General features: G+C 44.2%; 1 protein-coding gene across 6 annotated transcripts in view; it reads left to right on the top strand.

Moving 5' to 3' along the window:
* The first annotated feature begins 13,417 nt into the window (after window positions 1-13,417).
* The window catches only part of SGMS1 (sphingomyelin synthase 1), a 35,986-nt gene continuing 27,849 nt past the window's right edge, over window positions 13,418-21,554 (top strand). Inside the window, exon 1 of one of the 6 annotated variants that reach the window (XM_042818382.1) lies at window positions 13,418-13,727. The gene's annotated coding sequence lies outside the window, so the exon portion shown is untranslated. The other 5 variants (XM_042818381.1, XM_042818377.1, XM_042818378.1 and 2 more) reach the window with 5 other exon arrangements.

Genomic DNA, 21,554 nt, shown 5'->3' with positions numbered 1-21,554 from the left:
TGTATCTCTGCTGTCTAGTATGCATCTGGGGCTGCAAGTTGGAGGAACAGATTAAACGTGGGACTTCTTGGCTTCTGCGTGACTTGAGGTTGTTGTTAAGTAATGAAGAACAGATGTGTACTGGCAGAAAATTCAAGTGCTTGAAGATTGGTGTTTAAGAGCAGATGATAACTGAAGTTGTCTTGGATAACTTGTTGCCTTGCTTCATCAAAGATTTTTAGTCTGTGAGGTGGTGCCTGGGGTGAGTCAGGTAGGAGGGGAAACCTTGTACCACATGCTGCAAAGTTTGTTTGCTTGGTTACCATGTGAAACAGTCATACTTCCTGGAGACTTTGGGGCTTTTGCTGGAGCATGAAGCTGAAGCTCCTGAGTATACCCAAAAATGCCCTGAAAATGGAAGAGGCAGTGGTCCGCACACTGGGAAATCTTGGATGATGATAGGCTTCATCCTAAGGCATGGATTTGGTGGTTTGCATGGGAACCATGAGAGCTGGTTGGAGTGATTTACAACTTGTCTGATGCTCTTTTCTCGTGATTGCTCACGTCTATTGCAGCGAAGTTTGTTTCCATAAAAGCTAGAAAACTATTGGCCTGCTTTCCTTCCTCTAATAGCCAAGTGGTAGTTTATAACACAGTAAGGACAGTATTGCTGAATGTGCTTGGACTAAATTTGCTGGAAGAAACTGGGAAAGCACAAAAAAAATGACTTGGGAAAGAATGTATTTAATGTACAGTGGCAACTGATTTCTAGATAGTTTGATTGAGGTAACTCTCCATCCTTCATTTTTAGCTCCTTGGCTTTGCCACCAGACAGAATAATCTACCTGTGGGATTAGAGCTATTTTGCTCACACTAGGTGAGGATTAGGTTGAAGTATTTTCACTTGCTAAAACTTTTGCAGCGTAACCTGATCTAAAAAAAAAAATAAGATCCCCCACAGCCCAGTTTGGGCTTCCCAGCATAACTTTTCAAAATATATGAGGCATCATCTGGGCCTTTGACTGTGCATTTGCTGCTCAGAATATTGAAGCTCATCTGAGAAACTTTGCAAACCACAAATGTATCTCCTGAATGCATCTGTCAGGCTCTGGAAACTTAGTAGGTGATGTTTTTTTCTTCCTTCTTAATTTTAAACTCTGTCATCTCTTTTATCCTCTGATTGTTTTATGTGGTTTCTGACTTGATCTTTAATTAGAAATGTCTGACATATCTCGCAAAAGCCCTTGGTTTTATATTTGGATGTGCTGATACTAGTTAGGATTCTGCTTCTTTTGGTTTTCTTTTTCTAGTGTGTCACTTAAACCCGCCACGTGCACTGTTACCAAACCTGTCAGCTCCTGTTGTGCCCACTTCCCTATTATGAGTCCTTCTAAAGCCCAAATATACTTGGCTGAGGGCTGGCCTGCAAACTCCATTTTTGCTTTGGGGGCATCAGGAGCTTTGAGAGACTCGATTAGATGTGACAGACAGAATTGATTTTGCTCACAGATCATATGTGCTGGAAGAGGCTGTGGTGGAGCTTTGCTGCGTGGCAGGCGTCATGTTTTGCTGTTGCCACTGTTAGATCAGAGCATCAGTGAGCTGCTGATGTTTCAGTTCTGTAGGGACTGAGTGTGGGGAGGGATGGTGCTGGTGAGTCCAGCTGACTCACTGTGATGTATGCTACATGTGGTTATGGTGGGTGAGGGTGAGTGCGACTGGCTCCCCAGCACAGGGGGGCTTGGAGAAGTAGTTCTGTATGTTCTGGCTTCCTGGCTGCAGGGCGGTTGGTTGATCAGTGCAGTCACCTTAGCAGGCTGCTGAGCTGCCATTTGTTGCACTTCTTGTGTTGTCTCATTCAGGTGATAGTGCTGGCTTATCTAATATTGGTTACAAATGGCTGAGGATCCCTTCCTAAACTGCCCAGACTTTTTTGAAAGTAGAGTAGAGAGAATTTTGCTAACGGAAAAGATCAGAAAATCTGGTGAAGTAATAGAGAGCAGTATAATGGGATATGATACAGAACGCTGATGTAATGCAAATAAAGTGAAGTGTGTGCAGTGGATGAATGTATTGGAAACAAAAACATCATAAGAGAGGCGTGGAGTTTAAAGTCTGCTGCTAAAGATTACTGAAACAAATTACAGGAAGTTTGCTTTTGAGGACAAAATCATCTATGCTGCATTCAGAGAGAGGAGGGTAGCATCTTTGTGTGAGTGCAGGCTCGGTGCCAGAGGATTGCTGTCCTATAACCAGAGGTTTATGATTTTGGTTATTTAAATAAATGTAGTCAGTAGATAGAGAAGGTGACACCTTCACTTAGATAAGACTGAATGCCGTATGAGCTACCTCGCAGCACTTTGTCCCAGCAAAAACCTGTGCTTTCATCTTCAATGTTCCCTCCTGCTCATATTTATCACGCAAGCTTTGCCATGGCCTGTACTTGCTGGGATGCTGTGTCTGGGTCTCTGTGGTCTGTGTCTCGAGATAGGTAACAAGGAGGTGCTTCCTTCCTCTCTAGTTTCATTATGCTAGAGGAGGCAGCCCGTGGCACGGCAGTGAGCTTCCCATTTAGGAAGGCTGGAGGTGGCATCTGAGTTGGAGAAGCTGGAGCTGGAGGAAGGAGGACAGCGTGGTGCGCAGCAAAATGAATTAATGTGGGGATCATAAATTTAAGTGAGGAACTACATTTGAACTGGCACAAGCAGGCAGCGCTTTTTTTTTTCTCAAGAAATATCTGCAGCTTGCCATGTCCATACCTTTTAGCCAGTATTGTCTCTAATGTCCTTCTAAAATTTTATTATTGCACTTCATTGGTACTGTCAAGGTTTTGAATGGGCAGGGGCTGTTAAATGGATATACTTTTTTTTTTATACGTTTTTGCAGTGTTGTGAACATCTTTGTCTGGGGTAACTTTTACATTTTTATTTTTGGAGCCATGGATATGTAGGTTTATGGTTTAAAAGAATTAAGTGCTTAGTAGTTTAAAAGACACAAACAGGGAGGAAGGGCAATACTCTCAAAACAAACCAAACGATTCAAACAGAACTGGAGCTATGACAAGGCACAGCTTCCTAACAGCAGCACAGACCAGAAATGACTGGGGAAGTGGAGCCCTGGTGCTAACAGCCATTCTCCAAGGAGACTTGCCATGGTCTCCTCCTTTGTTTGCAAAATAATGCAACAGAGGGAAAAATCATAGAACAGTGAGTCGACTCTGCCAGCTGCTGCCATTAGTGATGTTTTCCTATGGTAGCTGTAGTGGGTGCATGTGAAATGGGGAATACTGGCTGGTGCCTTTGGGTTTCTGTCTGAGTCATGGTACCGCCGTGTCCTGTTAGCTGGTCCCATAGGTGTGCATACAAGTACGTTTGCATTGTAGCTGTGCTTGAACCCAGCTACAAAATGAAAGTTGAGAGAGCCTGTCAGGATCTGTGGGCTCCCATATAGCTCTTATACTATCCCCACAGCCTTTGCAAAAGGACCTTGGAGGTGTCTGGGGAAGAGATGTTGCATAGCGTCTGAATTAGAAAGGCAGAAGGTCACCTTCTGGGGAAGTAAGATTAGGAGAGGACTCAGTTGGACCCAGACAGGTAGGGATGATTCCCCACAGATCACCCAGGCACTTGCATGGACATCATTTGCCATTTCTCTGTCTTCATGCACACACTCCTGACTTGCAATATGGGAATTTAACTTTTGTAATATGGGAATTTAAATTTTGTAAGGAATGTGCTTTCAGGTAGAGGGTAGAACAAAGCAAGATGCAGCTGTTAACTGACAGCTCCTCTGGCTCAAGTGGAAGAGTCCATTGGCTTCTGAAAGCACAGAAAGATGTCACACAGCTTGTGGGATTCCATTGGTATGTATGTGGTGGTGAGTTTGTAGGTGTGGAGGGGAGAGCTGGAGCAAGGAGGAATTGTTTGAACAGGTGATGATTTGGAACAAGTGAATATTGTAGGCTATAGTACAGCTAGTTGCGCCAGAATTTTGAGACCCAGGAATCCTGCTTCTCACTGCTCTTTTCTGGACACAGTTGACCAGGGAATAAATGAAGATGCTGACATGGTCAAAATTAATGGGGGAAGCCTTTTATGGCACAGTGCTAACAGCAAGTGAGTCATATCCTTGTAGGCAGCTGCTTCATGCAGGGGCTGGCCAGTTTTCTTTCTTTTGTTTAGTTTCCTATTGGCCTCATAACTCTTCTAAGTGCAACAATGAGCTGGCTGGGTTGCACCTAAAGAATTACCTCTGTGGGAATGGAAATGAAGAACAAAGCCACTGTGTCCAATAGATCTACTTCTTGCTTTTCAGCCTTTAATAAACCTTTACCAGGGAACCTTTACAATCAGCATTCATTTAGAATCACGGAATTGCTCAGGCTGGAAAAGATCTTAAAAGATCATCAAGTCCAACCACTACCCAACTGTAGTACCCAACTCTAACAACCTACGACTAAATCATGTCCCTGAGCACCACATTTTTGCTTTTATTATTGTTGTTTGTTTAAGAGATGCATGATGGCTGCAGAAACTTGCCTTTTTATTTGCTTAGTTGTATAGCAACTGTGCTCTTCAGCTGTGATCTGAGCACCATGAGAAACTAGGCAGCACAATGACTTCCAAAGGGCTCTGGTGAATATGTTGGTATTGACAGCAATTCATAAATAACGTCAGTCTTTTCTACTGAAATCTTCATGAGTTCATAAAATCATTGATTATGGGAAGGCCTGTAGCCTTTCTTTTTCAGAAGGAAAAGCCACTGTGTCCACCTGAGTCATTCTGTCCTGTCACGTAATGTACTTTAGGAATTAATGCAGTTATTTTTGTCACTAGGTGAATGATCCAAAGTTACAGTGAGGTTCTGTTGTGAGAGCCTGCCATGAGAAGGCTGGCTTGTCCTGCAGTGGTCCTTTGGCAGGAATTACACTTCTCTGATTTGGGATCACTCAGAAACTACTTGTAGGGACTGGTTGTAGCTGCCTGCTTCTTTGAGGCAGATTTTCTCTGTTGGCTGTATTTTCTTCCTGTAGCTTCTGATCCCATATACTTCTATGTGTGAGTGTCTGTGTGCATCAGTTCCTTTCTTTCTAATACCCACTCTAGCCCTGCGGCTTCAGCAAAATGTTCATTATGACACAAGCTGCTCTGCGGGGTCGATCAGTGCAGCAGTGATGTGCTGGACTTCCCAGTGTCCCTGTCTGCTTCACAGAGCAGTGGCTGAGTGTGAACATCAGGTACATCTGTTGGCTGGAATGCTGCTCTTGTAGCAGAGCTCTCATGTCTGGGGAAGGCTGCTGGCTTTGCAGGTGGGTTGGTGCATACAGACCACACAACTTTGCTGGCTGTCTGTTCTAATCAGTAAGCAGCCCTGAAACCCACTGCACAGAACTCCTAAGGAACAATCTTACCTACTTTTCACCTAAATGGGCTGGTGAATATGTCAAAAAGATGAAACAGATGTAGAGGCTCAGTGTTACCAGCCTGTGGGGCGTAGGGTGCTTTTGTTCATGAAAGCAGGTCATGGCAGTGTTACATACTGAGAATCCTCCCTGTTGCCTGAAGCCTGAATTGGGTGGTGTCTGTGTGGTGATGGCTGCTAATGGTGGTGTTAAGCAGCATGTTAATTGACCGAGGATCACCGGGAGCAGTTTGGTTCTGGAGGACAACCTGCGTTCAGCTTTTGCAGTAGAGCTGAAGGCAGCTGGGAGTTGAAGGCCAGAGACTTTCCTGCTTGCCATCACTTGACACAGCTCTCCCCATCCCAAGGGTGCTCCATGCACGAGAAGCAAAACGCCTGCTTTAATGAAATCCCAGTGACAATATGCATTATAGAGACAGTGTTGCTGATGCTTTTATGGCACTGAGGAGGTGAGTTGATCTGTAATTAGCATTCTCTCTTTTTCTTTGCAAGTCTGGGGTGTTGTGTGGTCATCAGTATGTTAGGACTTTTGTTATCTTGCACAAGCCCCATCAGTGATGGTTGTCTGTGTCTCATTCTTCTTGCTTTCTTGAAAAAGTTTCATCCTTCAGCTTGTAGACACAATTCAGAGCACTTGTGGAATAGAGGGGTTTTTAAACTGTTGGTGTTCATTGAAAAGGTGATGTTCAAGATAATAATAAAACACACAAAACAAAACAACTGAGCAAAACGAAACAACAACAAAAAACAACAGCACCAAAACACATAAAACAGGCAAGAGAAGTGGAAGCTGTAAGAGAGATAAAAGGAATCTGATAATACCAAGCAGTCTGATGAAACTTTGGACTAGTGTTTTAATGTTTCCTCTATGTCACTGTGGGAAGAAAAGACCCATTATGAAAGCAGTTTGAGCTGAAGTGTAGCAAAGGTGAGTTACAGAGTACTGGAAACTGAATCTCAATCTTGAGAATGAGACAGCTTGTGAGTTTTTTCTGGCTCTCTCCCAAGGCTTCTCATCTGAAGGCGGAACATTCTCAGCTTTCCCACCCTCTCCCCATAGCAGAGAGAGTGCAGTTCTTTAATCATGGTTGTTTTGCTCAGTCATGGAAGTTTGATGTCAACCAGAACCATGGCTCCTTCTTAGCAAAGCTGTGTGCTGGTGCCTAGGGTTATGCTTCCCCAGGTGAAGGACTTCCCTTTGCATTTATTTGAACTTCAAGAGGTTCCTGTCTGCCCTTTGCTCCAGTCTGTCAAGGTTCAGGGCAGTGTGACCCTCTGTTGTATCAGACACTTGTCCCCATTGTGTCATCTGCAAACTTGCTGTGGGTACACGTAGCCCACCATCCAGGTCACTCACTGATGCAGAGGTACAACAGAGTTAGCTCTCATATCAGTGCCTTGGTAGACCTCTAGTAACTGGCTTCCAACTGCACTTGGTGCTTTTGATCACCACCTTCTGAGCTGCTTTCAGTTAACTTATCTAGTCCATATTTTATTTTGTCTGAGGTTGTCACAGGAGATGGTGTTGCTAGTGTTATAATGTCAGGACAAGCAACATTCTGCTGCCCTCCCCTCTCCCACCAAGCCACTTGCTTCATCATACAAGGCGGTCAGGTTGGTGAAGTGTGATTATTATTTTTTTTTCCCTTCATATATCCATACTGACTATTCCTGATAATCCTCTTGCCCTTTGTGTGACTGGAAATGTTTTCCAGGATTAGCCACTCCCAGCGATCAAGGTGAGGCTGACTGGCCAGTAGGCCCGTGGATCCACCTTCTTGAAGACAGGATGACATTTGCTTTCCACCATTGGAAACCTCTCCTAGTTGCCATGACTATTCAGAGATAACTGAGAGGGGCATCACACCATCAGCCAGCTCCCTCAGCACTCGTGAGTGCATCTGGATGAGTCCTTTAGGCTTGTTCACATACAGTTGAAGTGTTCCCCAACCTCTTCTTCATCCATCAATGGTATGTTATCCTTGTGCTGGACTTACCCTGTTGTGTGTGGATCATGAGATTCTTGAGAGTCACTATTACCAGTCACCTTTCACATCACTCCCCATATTCATTTCAGAAGGTCTTTGGCTTACTTCACTCCAACCCTGCATGATCAGACAGCATTCCTCAATTCCATGTGTGTCTCCTGACCCTGCTGCGATCTTTTTTTTGCAGTTGAGCTTGCTTGGGAGCTCCTTGCTCCTCTTTTCAGGCTTTGTTCCACCTCCTGCTTGTTCAGTTGGACCATTCTTCAGCTTGGAGGAGGTAATTCCATAGCAGCAACCAGCTCTTTTGCCACCCAACTGTGCTGAGCGTTCAGCAGGGATGTGAGAGCTTTCCCCTTAATGGCCTGCAGGTATTTCCATCTGCTTACACACCTTGTTCAAGTTTTGCTGGTGGGTTTGGCTTTCCTAATGTTTAATTTGGATGTGCAGAAATGTAGTTTGTAAGCTACCAAGATGGAGTCTGTCTTAAGCAGAAATAACACCTCTTTTGGCAAAAGCCAGGAATCGAGTCTGTATTTTTGGATAGGTGCAGTATTTTCCTTGGAGCATTCAACCTGGCCTTAGTGGCTGAGTCAACATGGTGCACGTAGCTCTAGAAAAAATAAAGATTTTATTTCTATTTATGTTCTTCTCTCCTTATGTCTTTCCTAATGTAACAAAGTGTCCCTGTCATTGGATGGATTTGATGTTTACCTTGGAGCAGTCAACCTGGTTTTAGTGTCTGAGTCAATGTCTTGCATGTAGCTATAGAAAAATAAAGACTTTCTTTCTCTTTCATATTCTCTCTCTCTGTCTTTCCTAATGTAACTCAGTATCTACAACAGGGCAGTTTTTCTTTCTCCTTCTCCCCTGGAATGTGTGTATATATATACACACCCTGTTACATTGCAGGAGTATTTGCTTTGAAAGAAATTTCTCCATCTGTGGCAAACCCAAACCAAATGTGCAAGATAAAGTGTTTGTTTTTTCTTCTCTTAACAAGAAGGGAGTCTGATGAATGGCAGAAAATGATCACCTGGGAAGGAGAGTGAGCCTGTGAAGGGGAAGAGTCTTTCTCTGTTCAACTATTCCAGGAACAGACTGTGAACTTGAATTAAGATTTTTTTGGAGCCATATTGTTAAATATGGAGGCAGTGTTTTACAAAGGACCTGTGATTCCAGCTGATTAAAGCCTTTAGTTGTGGGTACAATGGATCTTTAATAATCCAGCAAGATTTTCTCATCTAATGTTTGGATGTAAAGCATCAGCATTCAGGGATTGCCAGTCCCTCCTCCCATCCATGTAAGAGCTGTTGCAGCAAACCTAAAATTACTGTAATTACCTAGGGAGGCCAGGGAAATCCCCCCACTGAAAAAGAAATATAAAAGCTGTTACTGCACCGTGGAAGATTTCATTGTAATAAGACTGAATTTTAACTCTTTATTGGCATTCTAAGCAATCTCCAAGTTCTGCAAAACTTCCCAACACTATTCCATTTTTTTTGTGTTCAGTCTAAACAGTTGATTTGGATGAAAACTCTGGAAGCGTATAGACTAAATAATCTTTGCTTGTGTTTATAGGGTAGTTTGCAAAAGCAAGCACCTTGCTTTTCATTTAAGAATCTGTTATCTGAGGTATTAAGATGCGTTTGCTACCTTTTGCTTGAGCAGTAGAAGATGAAGTAGCACTACAAGTTCTGAGGTTCTAAGCTGGAGCAGTGCATGTTTAAGCACTGTATTTTTGTAAAAACACAGACAGACGAGCAACTTATAATTGCTACATAGATAAATGGGACAAGAGAGCAAATTCACCTCTTCAGAAAACTCACATGTTTATCTTTAGTCTTTTGAGTTCTTTTAGGCTCGTTGTAGAATTACGTTTTTGTGAGCTGTAATTGTAGAGGTAAAACATTTCTGGTGATTCTTCTGAAGCACGGTGTTTAACTGTCAAGGGAAGCTCTGCTGAATATTCTTTTGAATTAGGCCTCTCTGGTATGGGTGGGGAAAAAATAATTTCTTCTTAGTCAAGGAAATCATAGTGTGCAGCATGATAATGTCCAAGTAGTGTCATCCTTTGGGAGCAGCGAAGAACTTCAAAAAGAAACAGACGCTTCCTGTGGCTTGAATTTCCAAGAGCACGGGAAGGATGGTGGAGTTCAGTTTATTTACACATCTGCCTCACCCAGCATGGACCAGATTAGCTTGAGTATTTCTGGATTTGGATAATCCATTGGGAATAACTGAGTGCTACAGGGTAGCAAGGAGAATGATTCTCCTTGTCTCTGTTGATTATCCAGGGACTTGCAAGGTAGTACTGAGATCAGAATGGCATGGTGGTTTGCTCTCAGGCATACAGGCATAGAAATGATCTGGTAAATGTTTGGAAGGTATGAATGTAGAAAGGAAACCTTTCTGACTGGTGTCACATTAAAGAAAAAAAAAGTCAACTCAAATGCCACCATGCAAAGAGAAAAAGATTTAAGATATTTGACCATAACTTAATTTAACAATCACTGTTCTGTGTATACAGCATAGTATATTTGTTTTGTTAATATTGAGAGAACTAGCAAATTCTCTAGTAGGGCTGTACACAGGCTGTCGATGTATTCTTGGTCGTTAAAGCTAACTGTCTTAAGGAGGAGCAACTTGAACTGAAACCTGATACTTGCAAATGAAATCTGTGCACGTTCATCCTTCTTAAGTTCCCAGCTCACTTAGCAGCATTTAGCAGAACTCAAAATGTGCCAAAAAATACAGTCTTCTCTGTCTGTGGTGCATTAAAGCTGCTGAGCCTTGGCCATGGTGGGAGCAGGATGACTAACCCTGCTCAGCTTAGTGCCCAGCATTGTAGTTAGACACAAATTCTGGTGCTTGTAGTAATGCATATAAGAAATAGAATGATTTGGAATCTTGCTAAATGCTGAATTTTTTGTGGGATATGTCAGTGGTGTTCGTGGAAGGACTAGGTAGTGATGGTTCTGCAGAATTGATACTTTTACTTTCTACTAGGAGAAAGTGGGATTAGAGCAAATGGCAGCCTGATCTGTAAATACCTTCCCCAGAGGGAAAACCTATCATGAGTGAGAGGTCCCATTTGGAGGTCTCAGAGGAGACTGTGGTAAATGCTTCCCTGTGAAGCAGCCACAGGTGACGGGGCTGGTTAGTTTGGGAATCTGTGTGGTGTTAGTGTCTCCCAATAGCTTTAGCCAGTTTTAAGCAGTCAGATCGAAATAAAGCATAGCTGACATTTCGTAACTTTTGCTGTATTAGAATCTCCACTATTTTCCATGCTTGTCTGTACCTTGTGCTTCTGCAGCACAAGCAGTGCTTCCTACGCATTACACGCTCTTCCGGTAGGAGCATGTCCTGCTATGTCCTTGGTGTTGGGAGCACAGAGGTTGTGCTAAGCACCCAGCACATTGATCTTTGTCCTTCTGCGTTTCTTGTCTGCATCATGGCAGTCAGGGCTATAAAAACAAGATAGAGCAGGCCAGTGTACAGAAATAGGAAGCAGGAATGCTTTTATAACTAGCAACTGGCAGAGCTGCCAGTATGGCCATGTTTTGGGCTGTTCCAGAAGCAGCCTGTGCTGTTGCACTGCTGTGTGTTTGCCCTTCCTGGGGAGGAGCAGGAAGGGCTGTGTACACATAGGATCTTCTCATCCTTCTGCAGTGAGTGCCTCGGGATTGCCGAGCTCCATTCCATCTGCTTACCAATCCACGTTCACTGGATCACTGGCCTTTGAAACCAGCACTTGCAATGTCCCTGGGAGAAGCAGTGCCAAAGGAACACGTGTTAGGTGGTGATGTTGCACAGCTCCCTCCTGTGAGGCACTGATAGTGCCCACTGTGCTGCCACGGGATGCGTAATGCCAGGCCGTGTTGCAGATAGCTCCTTATCGCTCCTCTGGTGGTGTTCCCCTGCCCTTAGGATGGCGGAAGCAGATAGATGAAGCTGCCTCTGTCTTCAGAGTCTTTGAAGAAGGTACACAGCCCTAGGGTCTGCCTCCTGGGCCTGACAGAAAGGACAAGGTGCTTATTGTGGGAGCAGCAGGAATCAGTTGTGTGTTTAGGAGCACCTCATCACCCTGTTGACACGCTGCACAAATATTTTGCAGGCTAAGGAGCTGGATTTCTCTCTGATTTGCATTCAGTGCAACTCTCATGGTATGTGAACAGTGATCAGGATGTGAGGCTGAGCTGGTTTATCATTGATGGGGTAAAGCCTTTTCCACAGGCAGAAACCCTGTCACTGACCTCTGGCGCAAAACTGGTACATATTAACTCTTGCTTTTTTAAAAAAGTTTGTTAATTTCACTTTACTGGAAAGTGCTTTCGGGTGTTCTAGGTTAATAAGAAACTCCTCTGGATGGTAAGAGAGTGTCTGCAAAGCCTGCAATTGGCATTTGCAGGAAGGAGTGGTGCTGCTGAAGGATATAGGAAATCTGAGGAAACAAATATTTCTCTCACTTCTCTGCCCCTTCTTTGCATAGAAACCAGCATTAACAATTTCAGATCTCACTGTTTAAAACAGGGATTGCTGGGCAGGCCTGTGAGCCAGAAGTTCTGTGCATTAGTGAGATGTGTGTTTAGTTTGAACTGCATCATTTTCTGAAAGGAAGAATGTTTGCCTTGAAGTGCTGTGCGTAAGCCCCAAGTATGGCCATTTTGGCTCTGTTTATGCATAATAAATCAGTGACTTGCTATATTCAGCCAGCCTTGCCTCAGATCAGTGAGGCCGCTTCTTGGAAAGGTTCTTTATTGCTCCTGGATCGCAGCAGCTGCCTTCCATTCTTACGTGCCATGTTTCTGATTAAGGGAAACACAGCTTGCTCTGTCAAAGGCTTTACAGAAGCCAGAGCACCTGCTATGTCCTAAACTGCTGGTATAGAGAACCAGCAGGGTTCTCTAAGATAAGAAAGGAATTAACTCTTTGATGGAAAGATCAGTGTGTCCCATTATAGTGTTTTGAAGAGATGAACTGTTAGGTGCCTCCAGCAGAGGCATTTGGGTTGAGGTTTTGGTTTTGGAACAACTAAACCAAACTGGCATTCCCTTGTGGTGACTTCTTTAGTCGGATCATTTGGACACACCTGGATAATGCGACTTCCGAGAAGTAAAATAAGTGACTTGAGAATAGGAGTGGCACTTGGCAGGCTGGGAGCTGTAGGTGTGGATGTGAGATGGAGTCACACGTGGAAAGCTCCCTGCCATGTGACGGGTGTCCCACTGGCTGCAACGCTGAGTTTGAAAAGAGCAGCTTGTTCTTTGTCGCTGTTATTGAAAGCTTCCTTCTAGGTTAATCTGTGATCAGAGTGGCATTAAACACTTGCTTTGATCTGGCTGTCTCGTTGCATGTGTCCTGTGTGAACGGAGGCAGTAACACACTGTGCCACCCTGATGTTTTCTGAGAGTTACACTCCACTGTGCCATCCCAGAGTCCCTGCTGAGGCAATGCAGGTATTTCCCTGGTGATCCCAAGGACAACAGCTGTGGGGTTTCACTGGCAATGGCAGCAGGACGTACACAGCCTGCAACATGTGGGATGAGCATGTTCACAAAGATGCTTCCAGTGAGATGAGGCTGCAGTGAAATTCAGGCTGCTTGCATTGCTTGCAGCACTCTCGTTTATCTGCAGCAAAAGGACTTATGGCCGGGAAAACCTCAGGTTTGTGTAACCCCCCTGGTGTTTCTGCTGAGCTTTTTACAGTTCTGTTGCAGCGAGCACCCAGGGAGCATGGCTGCTTGCAATCCCTCTGAGCCATTGCAGTTCAGTAGAGTCCCATGACCATGTGCAGGATCAGACAGGAAGGAGAGGCTGGGGAGCTGCCCTGGGACTGCCAGAGTGTTAGGGATTGCAAAACTGGCACTGGGTCAGAGTACAGCCACGTGTTGAAATACAGCAGCATAGCGTATTTCCCTAGTGCCTCTCCGGAGGAGGAGAGCAGGGGAAGCTTTTAGCTGATCTTGCAGGTGACTGGTTTGGTGGCAGGCTGTGTGACTGTTATTTTTGCTGTGATTTTAAAGTACACCTTGCATACGTGTTCCAGCAAGCTGAAATTAGCTTCTCTGTTGGCAGAAAGATTTCTGTTTGGGTAAAGTGGTTCAACTTAAAAGCAGGTTGAGTTTTTTATAGGGAGAGAAACAAAAGTGTGGTTTCCTCTGGACATTGCTCTGCGAGTCATACGTTGTATGACGCAGTGTTTTTCTCTGGAAGTGCAATTGCTGGAGCTGATGAGTGTTTCATGGACCTCGAGAGTCACCCTTTGTGTTGGATACAGCTAAATGCTTAACCAGGCAGTTATGGAAGTTTGTTTGAAAGATGGACTGGCAATTCTACAAGGTATTCATTAATGCTTCTAGTGTATGTCAGAACCCGATTATGGAATATTTGATGAGCTTTCTTCTGTTTCAAAAGTAAATGTCCTCTCTTAACTGCTTTGCTCATAGAAGTGGTAATGGCTATTAATGCTGTAATACAGATGAAGTAGTTTTGGATTTCCCTCTTTAAACTAGTTAGAAAAAATGATAGGATTTTTTTTTTCTGGTTGTCCACTGCTCTTGTCTTTTTACCTACTAGCCTGTTTAAGATCACGTTATATAAAGGAAGAATATACACATCTGCCAGCTGAAAGCTCTCAGAAGGGTAGAGCAGTGGTGGCCAGAACAGCTTTGTTTCAGAGATGTGGGTTTTTACCTCATTAATAAGAAGTGCTTCACTTCTGGGTCACACAGCTGAGAGCACTAAACAATAGTTCAAAGCTGTTTAAAACTTACCAATGTTCTCAACTTCGTGTTTGCTTTAAAAAGGCATTTCAGCTTAGGAAAAGTGATTTAAAAACCCACCTTGGAGCTAGAAGTAATAAGCTTGAGGAGATGGGTTTGTTGCATTCACAGCATCTCTGGAGAGATTTGTGCTACAGATTGCACAGAGGGTTTAGTATAAACTAGGCCACTAGATTTGGGGATGAAATGTTGAAGCAGAGTAATAGGCAGCAGTTTCCCACTGGTGTTGGCTTGTTTGGCACATCATGGCACTGAATGCTAAGTGAGGGAGAGGATTTGATGCTCATAGCAAACAGCAATCAAGTACAGTAAGAGATGTTTCCTTTCGGATAGTCAGGCAGTTGTGTTGTGGTTAAGACCAAAAAACTTCACTTTGAAGAAAATGGGCTATATATTTGAAAGTGCTTAAAAATATGTCCTCAAACTGTTGTTGAACGCAGTGCTTTAAAGCAAATGATGGTGGGATTAACTTCTTTATGGTCTTGTGGCATATTTTTGCTGGTTTGTTACATCAGTGACCAGAATCAGATAACTTATAACAATGCTTAAGAGGTTTTTAGGATACTTTCTCTGGGAGATAGGAGCAGTGAATGTGGGGATTTATGTTGCTCATGTGTAGCAATCTGAATGGGACCTCTCTGGTAGATGATGATCTGAGAAATACAGAACCAGGCTGAGCTCATACCTGCTTTTGCATTGTGCTGGTGGTGATCTGTGGTAGCCAGCAAGAAGCATGCCTTTGCATGTGTTGGCCCTGTAAAATGCATCCTGAAAAGGCAGGAGTGTAGCTGCTTCATTGAAGCCCTGCTTTGCAAGGAGTGCTTCTTAGTAATTTAAGGGGAAGCCCTTTAAAAACTGACTTATCTCACCTCTAAGCTACTTCTTCTTTACCAGCTGCTTTTAAATTTTATTTTTGTTGACCTCTTCTTTTCACTGAGTTCAGCTTTGTGGGCATTCTTCTATCTTTTTATAGAAAACCACCTTTACAGCTCTGCTTTTGGTTTCCTGTCCAAGCCAGTGGCTCAGCTGGAGACAGCGTTGTCACCTGCGAGTGCCATGCATGCAGAAAAGCTTGCAAGTTCCTGGTATTTCAAGTTATCATTGAAGCCATGCCACTGTTTTCCTTTGTCTGTGTTGTGCTGGGGATTTGGATTGGGTCACCTTGGTGTAAGTGGGTATGACCTGTTACTTCCACTAGACTTTACTTCCCACCTTCCTTCCTGATGAGCATGGAAGGAGGTGACCCAATATAATCTACTTGCTGTGACCTTTTGCTTTTAGTACTTAGGCAGATTTAAGATGCCGGGACAGGGAAGGCCTTTCCCCAGCCAGGCTTCAGGAAGGATGCTCTCCAGCCAGTGTCAGTGCTGCTGGAGCTACAGAGAAACATTCGTGCTGAAGCTCATAGTAGCTATTTCTTTGAAGTGCTAGCAATCATCCTCAGATCTAGCATTCTGTCACATAGCTCATCTCCTGATTAGGGACAAACAGGCACACGCTCCATGGCTGACTTCAGGCATTTTTGTGGTGGTCATCATTCACAGCAATGCTTGGGAAGGTAGATGTGAAGCAAAGCAACTGCCACGTAACAGGAAGCACAACTCCAAGATGTTCCATCCTTTGGAAGAAAAATGATACACATACAGCCACTTCAGGCTGTCCTCTCTGGTAGCCCTTTGTCTGAATATGTTCTGGCCAAAGTCTGTAGAAAAGGGAAAAATGACAACTAAACAACAACAAAAAAAGCTTTGCAGGTACTTTGGAAAAATTCATTAAGCATATTTCTTTTAATTTGTTTAGGGTTGTATGTGATATTAAGTTGCATCTGCCTGAACACATGCAATATTTAAATACATAATGATTAAATGTGTTTAGAAGGTGTTTCAACAGCTTGCTCCTAATTACCTGCAGTCGTCAAGCTGCCCCTTCCTCTTAGCCCCACCTCAGCCATGGGAGAACAAGGCTGACTGCTTTTTGTATCTTCTAGTCTCTAAACCCATACAGCCATAGGTGGCTAGGAAAATACAGCATAAAGATAAGACCTATGGGAGCAAGCAGGAGCATTTTGGTCAAATCTGAATGCATTTCTTGTCAGAAGTGATTTATTAATTTGGCTGCTATCCTCTGCCCCGTTGTTATGTATTGACCCAGGTAAACATGGTGTCATTCGTGCAACAAGGAATCTGGCCTGTAGTGTGCCATGTAATTAGTCCTGAAATTTCTCATCTATGTGCTCAGTGGGAAAAGTTCACAGAATTGATGCTGAGTGGCACTGAAGACATCTGCAGGTAATTCTGTTCCAGAATCTCCCTGTGGAAGTGGGATGAGGTTGGGCAGATCCATCACTGAGGTGTTGGTTTGCATACACAGACATACATTTACCCACACTGAGACCTCTAGGCATCGACTTTTTTGTGTGTATATGCACACACACGCATACACACATAAATGGAATGTATTTTTAAACTGGGGTGGGATAAGCGAGCTTTGAGGCATTCAATTCTGCTTAAAGTCCCTTCTTCATGTGCCTGTTGATTTGGTTATGCCGATTGAGGCAGGAAGGCGAATAACAATAAACCGCATATCCAGCACTACTGGGTAAATCATTAACACGAGGTCTCAGTGCCCGCAAACACCACTAGAAAGGTTCCTCTTCCCTAAAACTCCCCTCTTCCAGGAGGTAAGAAGCAAAGTGATTTGCAGGTCTTTGTTTAGCTTGTGGGCTTTTGTTGCTGGCGTGCATTCTGTTCCGGTTGGGAAGGCAATGGAGTCCAGCGGGCTGGGAACAGGAGGGAACCTCCTTCCCTGCGCCAAGGCACACAGCCCTCACCTCAAACTGGATTAGGAAGGTGAGGCAGAGGGGGAAAGCCAGGCTTTCAGTGGAGTTCACTTACATTTTGCTGTTGCGCTGGAAGAACTATAGGTAGGTAACATTCTTATGTCGTATGAAGAAGCAAGAAATGTTCTGCAGCAGCTTGGGTGGGCGGGGAAATTAGCGTCCTATCTCTGTTTGTTGAAGCAACTGGAGGCCAGGAAGGAAGGAAGGAAGCAAACAGCGATAAAGATGTGTAGCTGTCCACACAGCAGCGAGTGCAGTGTGTCCTTGTGGGCTGCTGCTGTCTGGGTAGCGGGGAGCAGTTCTCAGATCTCCCGGCTGGGCTGCTCACCACGAGGCTTTGCTCCTCGGGCAGCAGCAGCCACGGAGCAGCCAAGGAGCACCCGCTGAGTCCCATCACCTTTTGCCACAGAAGCATTACTCAGCTGCCCGTAAGTACTGTGACTCAGTAGAAAAGCTTAATTTTAAATGAGTTAATGGCTGATGGGCTGATTTGATTGGTGGCTTTGTTTCCTAGAATCCAGGTGGATTGAATCTGCCAGTTTGAGCTGTCTAGGCACCTTGGCATGCTTAAATCTACACCAGGGTTTGCAGGCATTTAAGAAAGGGCTTTGTCCAGTGTTTTGATACTTATCTATTTGTCCTGTCTGCATGTGCCTTAAATTCTATCAGTGACATTTCCAATAAGCTTCTTTTGTTCAAATAATTTGTACTATAGGTAGCAGGTAACACACAAAAAATGTTATAGGAGGAAGAGTAAAAGTAGCTTCATTTTCTGTATTTGTGGCTGTGAGAATGAAAGTAAAAGGGCTTAGTTCAGAAAGGACTCAAACTGTTCCAGCTGCCCACAACCAAAAGCATACAAGGCTGAATGAAGCTGTGCAGCCCTGAGACAGAATCAGTATCTTAGCTTGCTCTCAGCAAGTCTCATCTCAAGTGCCCTTTGAGATGCTGAACTCTCAGCCAGGCCCCCTCAAGTGACTGACCTGCCTGCTTTCCACTTCTCTCCTGGAAGTGTGTGCTACTAAGACTCTGAGAGCCCAGCTTCTTGCTGGTCCATGCGGCTGGCTGCCCTGCACAGTCTGTGCTCTGCATCCCCACAGAGGTTCAGAACAGCTCTGGCCACATAGGAAAGTGCCCTCCTTGCTTGGCTGACTTTACAGTGACGGCGCATTTTAAAGCCTGCCATTTTAAAGCTTCTCAGCTGTGTGAAGAGAGAATTCAGGGTTTGTTACGTATGCCTAATACTGGGGCACGTGGAGGACATGGGCTCAAACCTTCCAGTGGTCAGTGGGACCTGCAGCCCTGCATCCCGTTTCTGTCAGGTTTCCTGCAGCTGAGTTAGGCGCTGGCTGTCCTGCGAGCTGCTTCTCCAGTACCTCTGTGCCTTTCTCCTTGGACATTTTAGGGATAAGAGGTGCCATCTGGGACTTCAGCTGCTTTAAATGAGCTGTGTCAGGAGAGCAGCAGTCCTCTGGATAGCCGGGTAGCGATGCTCAGCTGTCCTTGACACAAGACCTGAAGGACGGAGAGAGGGAAGAGAGCCCAGTTTCGGCTATCTTGAGATGTATGTGCAGGGGAGGACTGGAGAGCGTATCAGCTGCTCTGTTGTCACCAGCTGCTCTCTGCAGCTGCCTGCATGGCAGGGAAGGGGGGAATGACTCCACTTAAAAATAGAAAGGGAGATTAGGAAACTCAAGGTACGGTTTCGACACGCAGCTGAGCTGCTCTGATGACTCGCTGCCGCCACCGAAAGGGGAAGGACTTGCTTGTGCTTGTGTGACTGCGCAGCTGGTTTGGCTGCCTCACCCAGCAGAAAGCCCAGCCAGGAAAATAGTTTTCCACCATGTGGTCACACAAGAGGGAAGGGTGGGGACATAGAGCTGGAGGGGAGGGGATCTGAGTGCCTGCAAGTAGATGGTTTAACTCCTCTGGAACAGGTAATCTGAGGTGTGCAGGAGCTGCATTCAGGTGAGCATCTCAAATGCGTGGTGTTGTTACTGTTTGCTCTCAGCATGCTCAGCTTGGGGTGAAAGCAGCTGCAGTGTGTGTGCGGCTGTTTGTAGCTGTGGCTCGTTTAGTTTTCAAGTCGGTCTGTGTAATTTAAGTACAAAGTTATAAGGAGATTGACTTTGCTGTTTGTAGTGCGCTTATTCTGGTAGTCAATGGGGAAGGTTTATTGGAGGAGCTTGGAAAACATTTGAGAAGTACTGGAGCCTTACTTTCACTTACTGAATGTGTTCTGCCTGGGTACGGTATTATACAACTGTAAGAGACTTCAGTGTGCAATAGGCATGTGAAATGTTAGGAAGAAGCTGGCAGCAGGCTTCCAAGGGTGAATATATTGTGTGCACTGTGGGCTGCGTACTTTTTAAGAATTGCTTTTAGAAAGTTTCCATTACATGGTGTCCTGTCAGCAGCTCTTCACTCTCTCTTTCAGTCTAGTCTTTGTACTTACCACTAGTCTTTGTAACTTTGAGTATATTTTCTATGGCCTTTCTAAAATATGGACAAAAGCCAGTTGAAGAAATCCACAATTTTCTTTGCTAGAAAGTTTGTTTTCTGATGTTTTTGTTGTTGTTGGGTTTGTTTTTTTGTTTGTTTTGTTTGTTTGTTTGTTTTGTTTTGTTTTTTGGTCGTAGTTCTTTGTGGGTTTGTATTTTGTTGCTGGTGGTTGGTTGGGTTTTTTTTTGGCCCTGTGTTGGTCAGCATTGAGAACAGTGGGATTTCTCAAGCTGCTTTTTGGTTCAGCAGAGTTCCCGATGTCACAGCTCTCCTAATAACCAGTGAAACGTCCTATCCTAATAGTACCAATATAAGAGGGGGGCATTCCAGATGCTTGGTACAACAAGTGTGCTGCACCAGGTGCTGTCTTTCTGCATGGGGCATGGAGGAAAAACAGCATTTAGTTCAGCACATCTTGGTAATGTTTACTGATAGAATTCTTAGTCCAGAAATCCTGTAATGTAACACTTTGCCTGGACAGACAGCTTGGAGACATACAGTATTTATTCTTTTTAGGAGGTTGTGTGCATATGGCTGTAGAGAACCTGTCTAGAACTCAGTGAAGTTCTGTACCAAGTAAAACTCTGTGATCTCAAGTGATGAATTCTAACAACTGAAATTCCTCTTTTCAGCCTCTGGATGAGAGTTCTTCATTCAAGAAGCCAGTTTTACTCTGTTCAACTTCAAAACGTTTCAAGGTGCTTTCTCCTTTGGTACTGGGCGGCTTCTTGTAACCAGCAATACAGAGGATCTGTTAAAAAGATCCCTTTAGCAGTGCAAGTAGATTTTTGATCAGTAAAGATGGCAGTGTTGTTAGATTTAATTTTTATAAACTGTGAGGTTTAACTCAATTCAACCCAGTTTATTTATACCGGGGAATCTAATGCTTTGTGGCTATAGAGCATTAAGTAGCTGTGATGAAGACTTCCTAGCACGACCACTTGTTTTGATGCATCTTTGATTTTGATTTCTTACTCTTTTTTTTTTTTTTTTTTTTCTCCATATTATTTCTAACTCCTTTTGTGTCTTAATTTTTTTTTCCTTCTAATTTGAGAAGCTTTCTGGGGCCTTTTGTTTGTCTGTTCTAAGCTTGTCACACCATACCTGAATCCGTGGCAAGGCCCTGGCATTGTTCAGCCTTCTGCATGTGGGTCCCTTGCAGTACATTGGGTAGAATAGCAAAGATCTGATTTGAGCAAACCTCAAGGAACTGTATTTTGTGTTAGTACAGCTGCTGAGAGATAGTGGGGAGTTGCTTCAGAAGAGGAGGGCATCTGCTTCTGGGAAGCACTGAAGCTAGGAGGTGCAAATACTCTATTGCAAATTCAAATCAAGAACTCAAAGCAACTTGCAGCTGCATTAAGGTTTCTTTGTTTTCAGGGATCTCCTTACACAACTTATGTGTTCTGAAGCTACAGCTGTTTGTATGGGGCTGCGTTTTGGATGAACGAAAGAGCTGTTCCAGGAGGCTAGAGTAATCCCTCAGCCAGGAGAAAACTTTGTGCCTGTTTTGATTTCTGAGCTACTAAACTTACGTAAACAACCCTCTCCTAAACCATAAATATTTTTCAGTGGTAGGATTATCTTCCCGTGTAATCAAATTGCAGCTATTTAGCAAAGGGACTATTTGCAAGCTTTTGTCACACTGTGTGGCGGCCTGGTTTTTGCAGCTTGTGAGAGAAGGGTGGGAAAAGAATGGATCCAATAATTCAGTTAGTCAGACTGAAAGCGCTGTTACCGAATGAGATTTATATGAGGAAAAAGTTTTGTTAGTGCTTAATGTTCTGTAACAGTCTGCAGAGGCATAACCAAGCGGTCAGCACAGGAGCTGCCGTCAGAGGAGTTTATTTTGAGTGATTACAGAGCCTGCTATGCCTTTCCTTTCAGCGGCCAGAGATCACTGCTGAACGCGGCCATCGTTTGTTTATGGTCCTCCTGATCCTCTCAGGTTGGTTCTCCTTCCTTTGAAAAGCTGAAAAGAGGGAAAGAGGAGGTAGGCGGGTCTTACAGAGAACTGCGGGAGAGTGGGTGAAGGAGGGGTGG

The sequence above is a fragment of the Centrocercus urophasianus genome, unplaced genomic scaffold (assembly GCF_019232065.1).
Source record: "Centrocercus urophasianus isolate 14NV4802_14NV808 unplaced genomic scaffold, USGS_Curo_1.0 seq_17, whole genome shotgun sequence".
NCBI lineage: Eukaryota > Metazoa > Chordata > Aves > Galliformes > Phasianidae > Centrocercus > Centrocercus urophasianus.
This window is presented reverse-complemented; position numbering and strand designations above follow the sequence as displayed.